Source organism: Podarcis muralis, chromosome 10 (assembly GCF_964188315.1).
Source record: "Podarcis muralis chromosome 10, rPodMur119.hap1.1, whole genome shotgun sequence".
NCBI classification, from domain to species: Eukaryota; Metazoa; Chordata; class Lepidosauria; order Squamata; family Lacertidae; genus Podarcis; species Podarcis muralis.
The window spans coordinates 56688952-56700866 of record NC_135664.1 but is presented as its reverse complement, the minus strand read 5'-3'; positions in this window follow the sequence as shown (position 1 = coordinate 56700866).

The following is an 11915-nucleotide window of genomic DNA, read 5'->3' as shown; positions in this document are numbered from 1 at the left end:
CTTCTTCTTCCTGTTTAAAAAGGAGTTTGCTGTTGCTAAGGCATAAAGCTTTTGTAGCCATTATAGACATATATAAAAAATTGACAATTTACAAATGGTAAGAGCTGCCAACAGGAAATATTTCATCAAGCTCCACTAAGTTATAACAAGGGAACAAATAATAATTCAGAAGGATAGAACAACCTTTAAGTCAAACTTGAAGGACACAGAAAAATGAAGGGATTGGATGCAGCTAAAGTAGAATTAAGACAAGAGTGGTTGGCATTAAACTTTCATCGGTGTTAACAGCAATGTTAGCTGTTACACTTTCATGTTGTTCCTAAGGAAAATACTGAACACCTAGAATTTTCTTTTGGCTTTCCACCACATGCTGATGAGGCAAGGCAGTTTTCATTTTTGTGTTAACAATTAAACTGGAAGGGAGTTTTATGAAAGTGCCCAGAGACTGGCACTTGTGTATGGAGTAACTTCTACGTAGATGACACCATACATTATATGTTATACTGCAAATTTGCAAGGAAAGTTGCTCAACACAGAAAAGGTTATGTGGCCTCCCTTCAGATTTAAGATTCTGTTTTTTTATGTGTGTCACTTATTGTGTAGGTCAGATTTTTTAGTTCTCTGTATACTTCATATTTTTCTGTTTGGCTAAAGCCTGCATTTGGTGGGAACTCCCCCACGGTGAGATCGGAGTGGCAGGCCAGGCTCTGTGGGAGAAAGAGGCCAGTGATCTTGACCCAGGTTGAGAGCCTGGATGGGTGAGTGGCTGGAGGTCTGGTTTGACGGGATTCCCCCCAAATGAGAAGCAGACTAAGGAGTGCAGTTCCAGTTACTGTCTGGCAGAATGGGATGCACTTATTATTGGTCCCTATTTATCATTTGTGATCCTAATCTTTATGCTGTATATAGGGTTATTGATGATGATGATGATGTTCAGATTTGTCTGGGAGACCTTGCTCCGTGGATTACCCTGTGAGTAAACAATGTGGCATTGCGGACAGTGAAGGGGGCATATTTCGCAGCCTGCATTGCATCCGGTGGAGATATTTGCATTTCAGTTTGCATTTCTTAGTGCAGAAAATATTGATCTGATGTGTAGAGATCTTTCCTGTTCTGCTTAATTCTGTGTAGAGATCTTTCCTGTTCTGGAAGCTTCTCTGTGTGAAAGAAACAAGCAGAAGGTTCCTGATGATTGGGTTATTCCTTCAGAGAAGCTGAGTACAGATGGCTTAAACTGCTTCTCATCTTTTCTGTCAAGGCCATGCTGACTATAAAAGTAAGGCCAGAAGGAGCCTGGGTTTCATCTTTCTCTTTCTATCCCCTTTCCTTCTGGTGTGGTGTTCTGTACATAGTGTTAAACTTACAATAACTTATAATAAGTCTAAATCTTAAGTTACGTCTGCTGCAACTGGATTTCTTATGAACAGTGCCAATCCTGAATGTATTGGATTTGTGACCATTATGCTCATTTGCCTTCATTAGCAGTAAAGCTCTGCTGGATGAAATACAATTGCCTCTGGTCTATTTTTTGGGAACCCTGCAACATGTTTAAGTTTTTGCTCTGCTAGCTATACTGTACATTGGGATTGACTTTGTATCAATACTGAGTAGAATTTCAATAACAATTTTGGAGGTTGCTGATGCAGGGAGAGTCCCTGGGGCATTTGAGGTCTCACTAGGACCAACTGGTAAATGCTGCATATTTTGAGGATATGTTTGCTTGACTTTGGAGGGAGTGTGACACTACAGTTAGCTGCAGTTCTAAAGTATTTATATTCACAGTCTGCAATGTGCTGTGGAATCAAGCTGATGATGTAGGGAAGGTGCTTGCTGTGACAAAGGGGCAATGCTCAAGGAAGCATCTTGAAGCCCTTTGTTGCCCAATAGCAACGCAACAGCTCTGCGGGGCTGCCCATGGGTCTTACTCTCCAGTGCTTTCTGCCACCCCCACTTACTTCTGCAGCCCAGATGGGACAGGCCTGAGGTGCACAAAAGCAATTACAGTAGTACCTTGGGTTAAGTACTTAATTCGTTCCGGAGGTCCGTTCTTAACCTGAAACTGTTCTTAACCTGAAGCACCACTTTAGCTAATGGGGCCTCCTGCTGTTGCCGCACCGCCAAAGCACGATTTCTGTTCTCATCCTGAAGCAAAGTTCTTAACCCGAGGTACTATTTCTGGGTTGGCGGAGTCTGTATCCTGAAGCTTATGTAACCTGAGGTACCACTGTACTTTTTTATTACAATCTTGTTGTATCCGTTTATTTCTCTGAAGTGTATAATATTGTGTAATAGTTGCCCTTTTTCTTTTTATGTGCTTAACAATTTAATAAAGATTTCTATTTTTAAAAAGGGTTATCAGCCAGTGCCCCGGCACTCATCAGTTCAGCTGATGCCTTTGTTGTTTACTCAGAGTGTGGCCACGATCCACATTCTCTCTGAGCCTCTCCCTGACCTCAGAAGAATGTGCTGGTCACTTACAACTCAAATCCTAAACTCCCACTAGCCTGAATGCTAAGCGTCTAGGAATGTGGGGATTCTAAAACACTCAGGTTGGCATATATATACACCTCAGCAGTCAAATTTATTTATTTTATTAGGAATAAAGTTAGGTGGAAAGTAGGCAGAAGATAGAAACAGAATACAAAATAAACCTGGGCACTGTGGCGCTACTAAACCTAGCTATTTGTTGTTGTTTAGTCGTTTAGTCGTGTCCGACTCTTCGTGATCCCATGGACCAGAGCACGCCAGGCACTTCTATCTTCCACTGCCTCCCGCAGTTTGGTCAGACTCATGTTTGTAGGTTCGAGAACATCGTCCAACCATCTCGTCCTCTGTCGTCCCCTTCTCCTTGTGCCCTCCATCTTTCCCAACATCAGGGTCTTTTCCAGGGAGTCTTCTCTTCTCAAGAGGTGGCCAAAGTATTGGAGTCTCAGCTTCAGGATCTGTCTTTCCAGTGAGCACTCAGGGCTGATTTCCTGAAGAATGGATACATTTGATCTTCTTGCAGTCCATGGGACTCTCAAGAGTCTCCTCCAGCACCATAATTCAAAAGCATCAATTCTTCGGCGATCAGCCTTCTTTATGGTCCAGCTCTCACTTCCATACATCACTACTGGGAAAACCATGGCTTTAACTATACGGACCTTTGTTGGCAAGGTGATGTCTCTGCTTTTTAAGATACTGTAAGTTTGCAATCACCTTTCTTCCAAGGAGCAGGCGTCTCTTAATTTTGTGACTGCTGTCACCATCTGCAGTGATCATGGAGCCTAATAAAGTAAAATCTCTCACTGCCTCCATTTCTTCCCCTTCTATTTGCCAGGAGGTGATGGGATCAGTGGCCATGATCTTCGTTTTTTTGATGTTGAGCTTCAGACCATATTTTGCGCTCTCCTCTTTCGCCCTCATTAAAAGGTTCTTTAATTCCTCCTCACTTTCTGCCATCAAGGTTGTGTCATCTGCATATCTGAGGTTGTTGATATTTCTTCCGGCGATCTTAATTCCAGTTTGGGATTCACCCAGCCCAGCCTTTCGACTGATGAATTCTGCATATAAGTTAAATAAGCAGGGAGACAATATGCAGCCTTGCTGTACTCCTTTCCCAATTTTGAACCAATCAGTTGTTCCATATCCAGTTCTAACTGTAGCTTCTTGTCCCACATAGAGATTTCTCAGGAGACAGATGAGGTGATCAGGCACTCCCATTTCTTTAAGAACTTGCCATAGTTTGCTGTGGTCGACACAGTCAAAGGCTTTTGCATAGTCAATGAAGCAGAAGTAGATGTCTTTCTGGAACTCTCTAGCTTTCTCCATAATCCAGCGCATATTTGCAATTTGGTCTCTGGTTCCTCTGCCTCTTCTAAATCCAGCTTGCACTTCTGGGAGTTCTCGGTCCACATACTGCTTAAGCCTGCCTTGTAGAATTTTAAGCATAACCTTACTAGTGTGTGAAATGAGTGCAATTGTGCAGTAGTTGGAGCATTCTTTGGTGATGCCCTTCTTTGGGATTGGGATGTAGACTGATCTTCTCCAATCCTCTGGCCACTGCTGAGTTTTCCAAACTTGCTGGCATATTGAGTGTAGCACCTTAACAGCATCAACGTTTAAAATTTTAAATAGTTCAGCTGGAATATCATCACTTCCACTGGCCTTGTTATTAGCAGTGTTTTCTAAGGCCCATTTGACTTCACTCTCCAGGATGTCTGGCTCAAGGTCAGCAACCACACTACCTGGGGTGTACGAGCCATCCATTTCTTTCTGGTATAGTTCCTCTGTGTATTCTTGCCACCTCTTCTTGATGTCTTCTGCTTCTGTTAGGTCCTTTCCACTTTTGTCTTTTATTATGGAAATCTTTGTACGAAATGTTCCTTTCATATCTCCAATTTTATTGAACAGATCTCTGGTTTTTCCCATTCTATTGTTTTCCTCTATTTCTTTACATTGCTCATTTAAGAAGGCCTTCTTGTCTCTCCTTGCTATTCTTTGGAAATCTGCATTCAATTTCCTGTATCTTTCACTATCTCCCTCGCATTTTGCTTGCCTTCTCTCCCCCGCTATTTGTAAGGCCTCGTTGGACAGCCACTTTGCTTTCTTGCATTTCCTTTTCGTTGGGATGGTTTTAGTTGCTGCCTCCTGTATAATGTTACGAGCCTCCATCCATAGTTCTTCAGGCACTCTGTCCACCAAATCTAAATCCTTAAACCTGTTCCTCACTTCCACTGTGTATTCATAAGGGATTTGACTTAGATTGTATCTTACCGGCCCAGTGGTTTTTCCTACTTTCTTCAGTTTAAGCTTGAATTTTGCTATAAGACGCTGATGATCTGAGCCACAGTCAGCTCCAGGTCTTGTTTTTGCTGACTGTATAGAGCTTCTCCATCTTTGGCTGCAGAGAATATAATCAATCTGATTTCGATGCTGCCCATCTGGTGATGTCCATGTGTAGAGTCGTCTCTTGTGTTGTTGGAAAAGAGTGTTTGTGATGACCAGCTTGTTCTCTTGGCAGAACTCTATTAGCCTTTGCCCTGCTTCGTTTTGAACTCCAAGGCCAAACTTGCCAGTTGTTCCTTTTATCTCTTGATTCCCTACTTTAGCATTCCAGTCCCCTATAATGAGAAGAACATCCTTCTTTGGTGTCATTTCTATAAGGTGTTATAAGTCTTCATAGAATTGGTCAATTTCAGTTTCTTCAACACCAGTGGTTGGTGCATGAACTTGGATTACTGTGATGTTAAAAGGTCTGCCTTGGATTCGTATCGAGATCATTCTATCATTTTTGAGATTGCATCCCAGTACTGCTTTCGCCACTCTTTTGTTGACTATGAGGGCCACTCCATTTCTTTTACGGGATTCTTGCCCACAGTAGTAGATGTGATGGTCATCCGAACTGAATTCACCCATTCCCGTCCATTTTAGTTCACTGATGCCCAGGATGTCAAACCTAGCTATGCCCCCCCCCCAACTATTCAATACACTTGGCATTCAAGTTTACAAAGAATAAGCAAGCCTGGTCAGCTTCATAGAAGGTCCCATCTTGGAACCTTGATGCTGGAAAGGGAACTGGGAAGTGACATGAGGGGGTGTTCCCTGTTGCCTTGGAAAAGTAGCTGGTCCAACCAAAAACTGGTTGGTTTGGGTTAACTATTGACCAGTTTCAAATACCCACTTCCTAAGGCAGATGGTGAAGAGGGTCATGATGCAGTACTGTTTTGGGGGGACAGGGGGCAGGCAGGTGTGTAGGACTCCCTGGTCCTGAATGGGGTAACTGTGCCCCTGAAGGACCAGGTGAGCAGCCTGGGAGTCATTTTGGACTCTCAGCTGTCCATGGAGGTGCAGATCAATTCTGTGTCCAGGGCAGCTGTCTACCAGCTCCACCTGGTACGCAGGCTGCCCATGGACTGTCTCGCCAGAGTGGTGCATGCTCTGGTTATCTCCCGCTTGGACTACTGCAATGCGCTCTATGTTTGAGCCCGTTGCTAAATGCTTAGACTGGTTCTTACAAAAATATGCTAAAGACAGCCCTGCATATATTCAAGATACAGCCCATTTCATCCAACAGGTTGAATATCTGCAAGTATCTGAGGCCGCTATTTTAGGTTCTTTGGATGTGGCTTCACTATACACTAATATTCCTCCGGAAGAAATATGCCATCTCATTCAACAATTGTGGGAATCCAGACAGGACTCGCATCCGCCCACCGAGTTTTTGTTAGATTTATTAGATATAGTTTTTGAAAAAAATAACTTTAGTTTTTTAGATCACTTTTATTTTCAATCTGGGATAAAGAAGGACATTGTCAAACTATTACATCAGCAAGAAGCCAGGTTGATTTTCCTTTTTAAATCCTTACACCCTAAAGGTTTAAATACTGAACTAGATCTAAATTGTTTTGTGTCATTCTATGTTTGGGCTTGCAGTTGTAAATGTTGCTGTTATCTTATTCCTGGTGTTGTATATATTAGGTCAGGCATCCCAAACAGCCCTCCAGCTGTTTTGGGACTAAAATTCCCATCATCCCTGACTACTGGTCCTGTTAGCTAGGGATGATGGGGGTGGGGCTGGAGGGCAGAGTTTGGGGATGCCTGTATTAGGTGCTGTACCTTTAAATCTGGATGTCATCTAATTCACCTGCTGGAGGCCTTTATAATGCAACTTTGTACTAACTAACAGTGTCAGCTCATTACACTACTTAGTGAAAGCTAAACCATTTGCAACCTATGTACCCTCTTGGACCTCTCTTTTGGTAAAGTATCATTATTATGTTTTATAACTGAATGTAGAATGTTTTGGTATATCATCTCATTGATTGTATCTGAATTAATTTTATTTGGCATCATTCTTATTAGCTGAGAAAGAAAGTTTGAAACAGTCGGTTATCCAGGAAGGACTGTCCTGCTACTGCCTCTGGAGCACCAACTTCTTTCAGCATGTTCACTGCTAAATATATGAGTAAGTCATGAATATAACCAGGCACATCTGTGCTGTGGTTGGGACTTTATAGTTATTTTGGAAGATGTGTTGCCTCAAGCTTGAATCATTCTCTGTTTGATACACCATTGAAAAAATCCCCTACTTTGGGAAATTCTCTGAAGTCACATTAGTTGGTGGTACCTTGTATATCTCCTGCCAACCTAGCAGTTCGAAAGCACGTCAAAGTGCAAGTAGATAAATAGGTACCGCTCCGGCGGGAAGGTAAACAGCGTTTCCGTGCGCTGCTCTGGTTCACCAGAAGCGGCTTAGTCATGCTGGCCACATGGCCCGGAAGCTGTACGCCGGCTCCCTCGGCCAATAAAGCAAGATGAGCGCCGCAACCCCAGAGTCGTCCACGACTGGACCTAATGGTCAGGGGTCGCTTTACCTTTACCTTGTATATATTGTATGCCACTTGACTCTGAATGACGATACAATTTAGTAGCTATATAAAGTGCTGTAATCAAATTATTAGCCTGTCGTGTTGCTTTTAGGTTGCCGGACACTTCTTTCTCAAAGGCATTTATTACACTCCGGCAAGTTTTGCTAAGAAAAATCCTAACCCACTCCATCTCTAGTTTGTAGTATCCTTCAACTGTTGGGTTGTCAAAACTCTTAGAAAGGGACAAAACCCCACAAGAGTCTCTGGTACGCTTGGAGTCTTCCAACCAGGGATCATGATCTGGCTCCCAGCTCTCCAACTCCAAGAAGCAGAAGAAATACTTTGCCAAGTCAGGTTCTTTTGGGCCTGGATGATGAATAAAGCCAGCCCTGGCCATATTTCCAGGAGTACACTTGCAGTTCTTTTAAAAGGCCAGCATGCAAAGCTTCTCAAGCAATTCTCTTACTCATGCATCTCTCTAAATTCAAGCAGGCACTTGGAGTTTGAGTTCGTCTCACACAGGAAAGCCTCCATTTTAGAAACCAATTCTGTGACTTCTTAGCCAAGCTCACACATTTATAAGAAATTCAAGGGCAAATATGAGCCATGGGAGAAGAAGGGGGACAACCACATGGTCATGTTGTAAAAAATAATACACAACATTTTCAGGTTCCATGGCATAGTTTTAAATTGGCAAAGGGCTTATCCACAAGGCAGTTTGATGTAGATAAGCAGCTACTAATGTCATTTTTTGTTGTTTAATTGTAAATATATAGCAGAATACATCAGAACTGTAAAAAACCCAGTAATAACAGTACAGCACTTATCCCCTTCCCTTTTCTTCCCATAGCAACAGGAACAACAATGTGATTGTGATGTTTCGGTAGCAATATTATCCAGAGTGTTTACAGCTCTGTCTGGGAGTCTTTGGGAGACGTAGCAAGATGATATTATAGATGACTTGCAACTTATGCGCATTTAACATGTGTGCATCCAGCTTCTTGTACTTAGCAGTTTTAATTTTTTTGGGGGGTGGGGGCAGGCATCCAGGAAGAAAGACTTTGGCAATCCCACCTGCCATTGAACCCAATGCTGCTGAATGAAACAGCCCTTATAACTCCTGCTGTACCTGCAGAGATGGGGCCAACACAGATTTATATTATCTAAGTAAATGATGAGAAAGTCAAAGAATACAATGGAAGACGCAAGAAGATGAAAGATTAAATGCGGCAGATATTTTACCCATTTGTCAATTCCAAGTTCTTAGCCTCGGTAGCTGAAAAAGTGTTCTTTAAATGACATTTTACACCTCAGGCTTAATTGCTTATCACAGCTGATTCCTTTAAGAACACTCAAATCATTTTCTGCATTAAAACGGTTGGCACCTTTCCCACTTTGACATGGAATAAAGTAACCAAGTTTAATTATTGTTTTGAAAAATTACAAGCTGTAAAGAGAGAAAAATTGCCTGACCAAATTTATTAGTGAGAAGTTTTAATTTATTTTTTTTAACTCTTTATTGGTTCAATAAACCACCCCAGGCTTGCTTTAGGATGCATATCGCTTTCAAATGAACAGAAGTGGCAAACAACTTCATGGATCATTCCTTGCCTGGAAAGGGGAAGCATTATCCCAGTTGCCATGATACGCCTTCCCCAGAGGAAGCGGGGTTGTGGCCAGGTGATCATGATGGAACCAGCAATGACTGTGCAATGGTGTCCGTAGTGTTTTGACACATTTTTGCTTTTGTATGTTTTAAAGTAGGATTGTTAATTTTTCTTAATTTTACTGCTATGTTTTTTTTTTGGGTAAACCACTTTGCAGGTTTTTTAAAATACATTTTATTAAATAAATAAACAATAAATATAAATAAAATAACACAAGTCAAAATACAATCCATCCTGTAGATTTAAATATCTGTCCATAGTCGCTTACTTGTTATCAGAGGCCCAGAATCCACATTCCTTTGTAAGAAAATATGAAATAAAGTCAAACCATTTTTGCAGGCAATATATATATATATTTCAATGTGTGTGTGTGTGTGTGGGGGGGGTGACAAGAAATTTTCTGCACCGGGTACCACCTGACCTTGCTACGCCACTGGCCAGCACACTTGCAAAGCTAAGCAGGGTCCAGTGTGGTTTCATATTGGATGGGGGACCATGTGTTGGGATTCCTGCATTGAAGAGAGTTGGTCTTGATGACCCTCAGGGTCCCTTCCAATTCTACAATTCTATGATTCTAACTAGCAAAAGAATAAGGAAGGCACCTGCAGTATATGATCACAGCAGCCAGATTGTTGCATGCATGAAGATGGATGGACTTCTTATTACCTACAATGGAAGAATGGTTATTGAAATAAATGGATTTGGCTGAGATAGTGAAGTTGATATGCTTAATTACAGAAAAATCACTGTTGACATTTATTAATGATGGGAAACCCATTTTTGCACAAAAAGGAACGAACTTGTGATAATCTGGGTTCGAAGACCCGGGGGGGCGGGGAGGTTGGTTTATCGAAAGTAGAAGAATTGGGCGTTAATATGAAGTAACTTTTGCACAAGTTTTAAAGTTGATAAATGAAGAATCAGAAGTCTTTTCTTCTGTTTCTTTTCTTTTCTATGTTTCAAAAATGCTTGATATCTGACATTGATTTCTATATATTGTGTTTTCTTTGTTTTTCAAGCCTTCATAAAAAATAGCCTTTGAAATCAGCTGGTACAGTGGTCAGAAGACTTGTCTTCATGTCCACAGAATGGAGAAGAAAAGTTCGTCCAACGAATCCCTGGGTGCAATCACAAAGACCTCTGGCTCCCAGCTGGCTGAGCCTTCTCTTTTCCCACTCACTTTGACGCCCTCTGTTCCCAGAGCTACCATTGGAAGAGCTGCTCCCCTTAGCCAGGAAGAGTCAGGGTCCCAGCAGGTCTCCCACACTTCCTCCTCCTTGGGCAGTGCTCCATTGCAGGTCCCCGAGCAGCTTTCTGAATAAAGGTCCCAGTATTTTTGTTTCATCCAACATTTGATCCCCAGCGTCACCAGAAGCCAAGAAAGGGCAGCTCCCAGGGAGGCTGTAATCCACCAAAGAGCTTCCTCCCAGGTTGAAGAATGGCCGTCTCTCAGGCAGTGCTTATCACGCAATGGCATGTCAGAATTTCATTATCCATTGCTGGATCATGTGATCCTGTTTACATTCCATACGGCTGTATGTGTGGGAATGGAAGTAAGTCTGTCAGAACTTCCGCCCTTTGTTCTCTCACTCTCTTCTGAGAGACCGTCTGTGTGAGAAGACGCAGCTTACCGCTCATCATGATACTTTTGCTTATTTTTCTATAAATAAACACTCTGATGCGACATTTCCGACGCAACCGCGTTTTCGCTGTGCTCTGCCAAGCGTGCTCACATCTATGGATGTGGGTCGCAGTGTTTTACAGGACTACAGCCAGAAAATGTCCTGTTATGGCAATGGCTGAAGTGCTTCCCTCCCAGGGCAAGAAAATCCATCTCTGGATGAGGTTTCTTCTTCCCAGTGCACCACCCAGGGAATGGGTCACAAGCGTGCTGCGGCGTTCTCTAGCCTGCAGTCTGGGAGTAGGAAAAGTGTGCTCAAGCTCTGAGGGCATCTCTTTTGAGGGTGCTCTCCAGGGGACCGAGGCTGTTTCCTCTGCCTCCAAGTCTCCAGAAGGGTCTGTTCCAGCTCCGAGCACAGCTGATCTGGTTAAAGTCAGCCAGAGTCAAGGCCAGGATTGAAGAAATGCAGTGTAATACAGGATTGTCACAACTTCTCCTCAGGCAAGGTCAGAAGGGTGGGTGGAGGATGGAGTTGATGAAGTTGTACCACCTGACCTTGCTACACCACTGCCTACACCATCATCATAGTTGCAACAGTGGCGGTGGAAGCAGAGCAACAGGCTGCCTTGGGCATCGAGGGATCATTGCACTTGGGGGACTCCTTCTCTCAATGTGCCTCCCCCCCCCCCCAGTTTTGTATGCTGCTTTGAATACAAAATATCCCATGTTGCCTAACCTTGCTTTCTCCATCATTTTTTGTTGGGCTGATTCCGTGGCTGTATTTCCAGTGACAAAAGTATGTGGCCATTGTAGTGAAAACATGGAAATTCTTCATTTAAGTCCTTGCAGGAACACTTCTGCCCTTGGAGATGGCCCAGCTTATGGGACTGGGAGGCGGTAAAAGCAGCACAAATCACTACAGGTGGAGGCTGTTGAGGCATGAAGCCTTGCTTACCCAGGGTGGGTATAAATAATAGGACTGGGCCAGAGGGGGCCTGGATGTGGGGCAAAGCTGCCATATTGCAAGCCAGACAAAAGATCCGCTGTTCCTCAGGCTCTTGCAGCTGTGAGGAGGGATTTGGGTTAATGATCTGGTACTCTACATTGGTTGTTTGGGTAAATGTTTTGTGGTGTTTTTTGTTTGTTTGTTTGTCTATTTGTGTGTTTGTGCTTAGAAAAAAGGGGGTTCATTGGTTGTCTCTGGGAAGGTTTTGCACTGTTGTAGGTGGGTATAAAGGCCCATTTTGTTCAATAAAGCTCAGCCTCCCCCCACCCAAA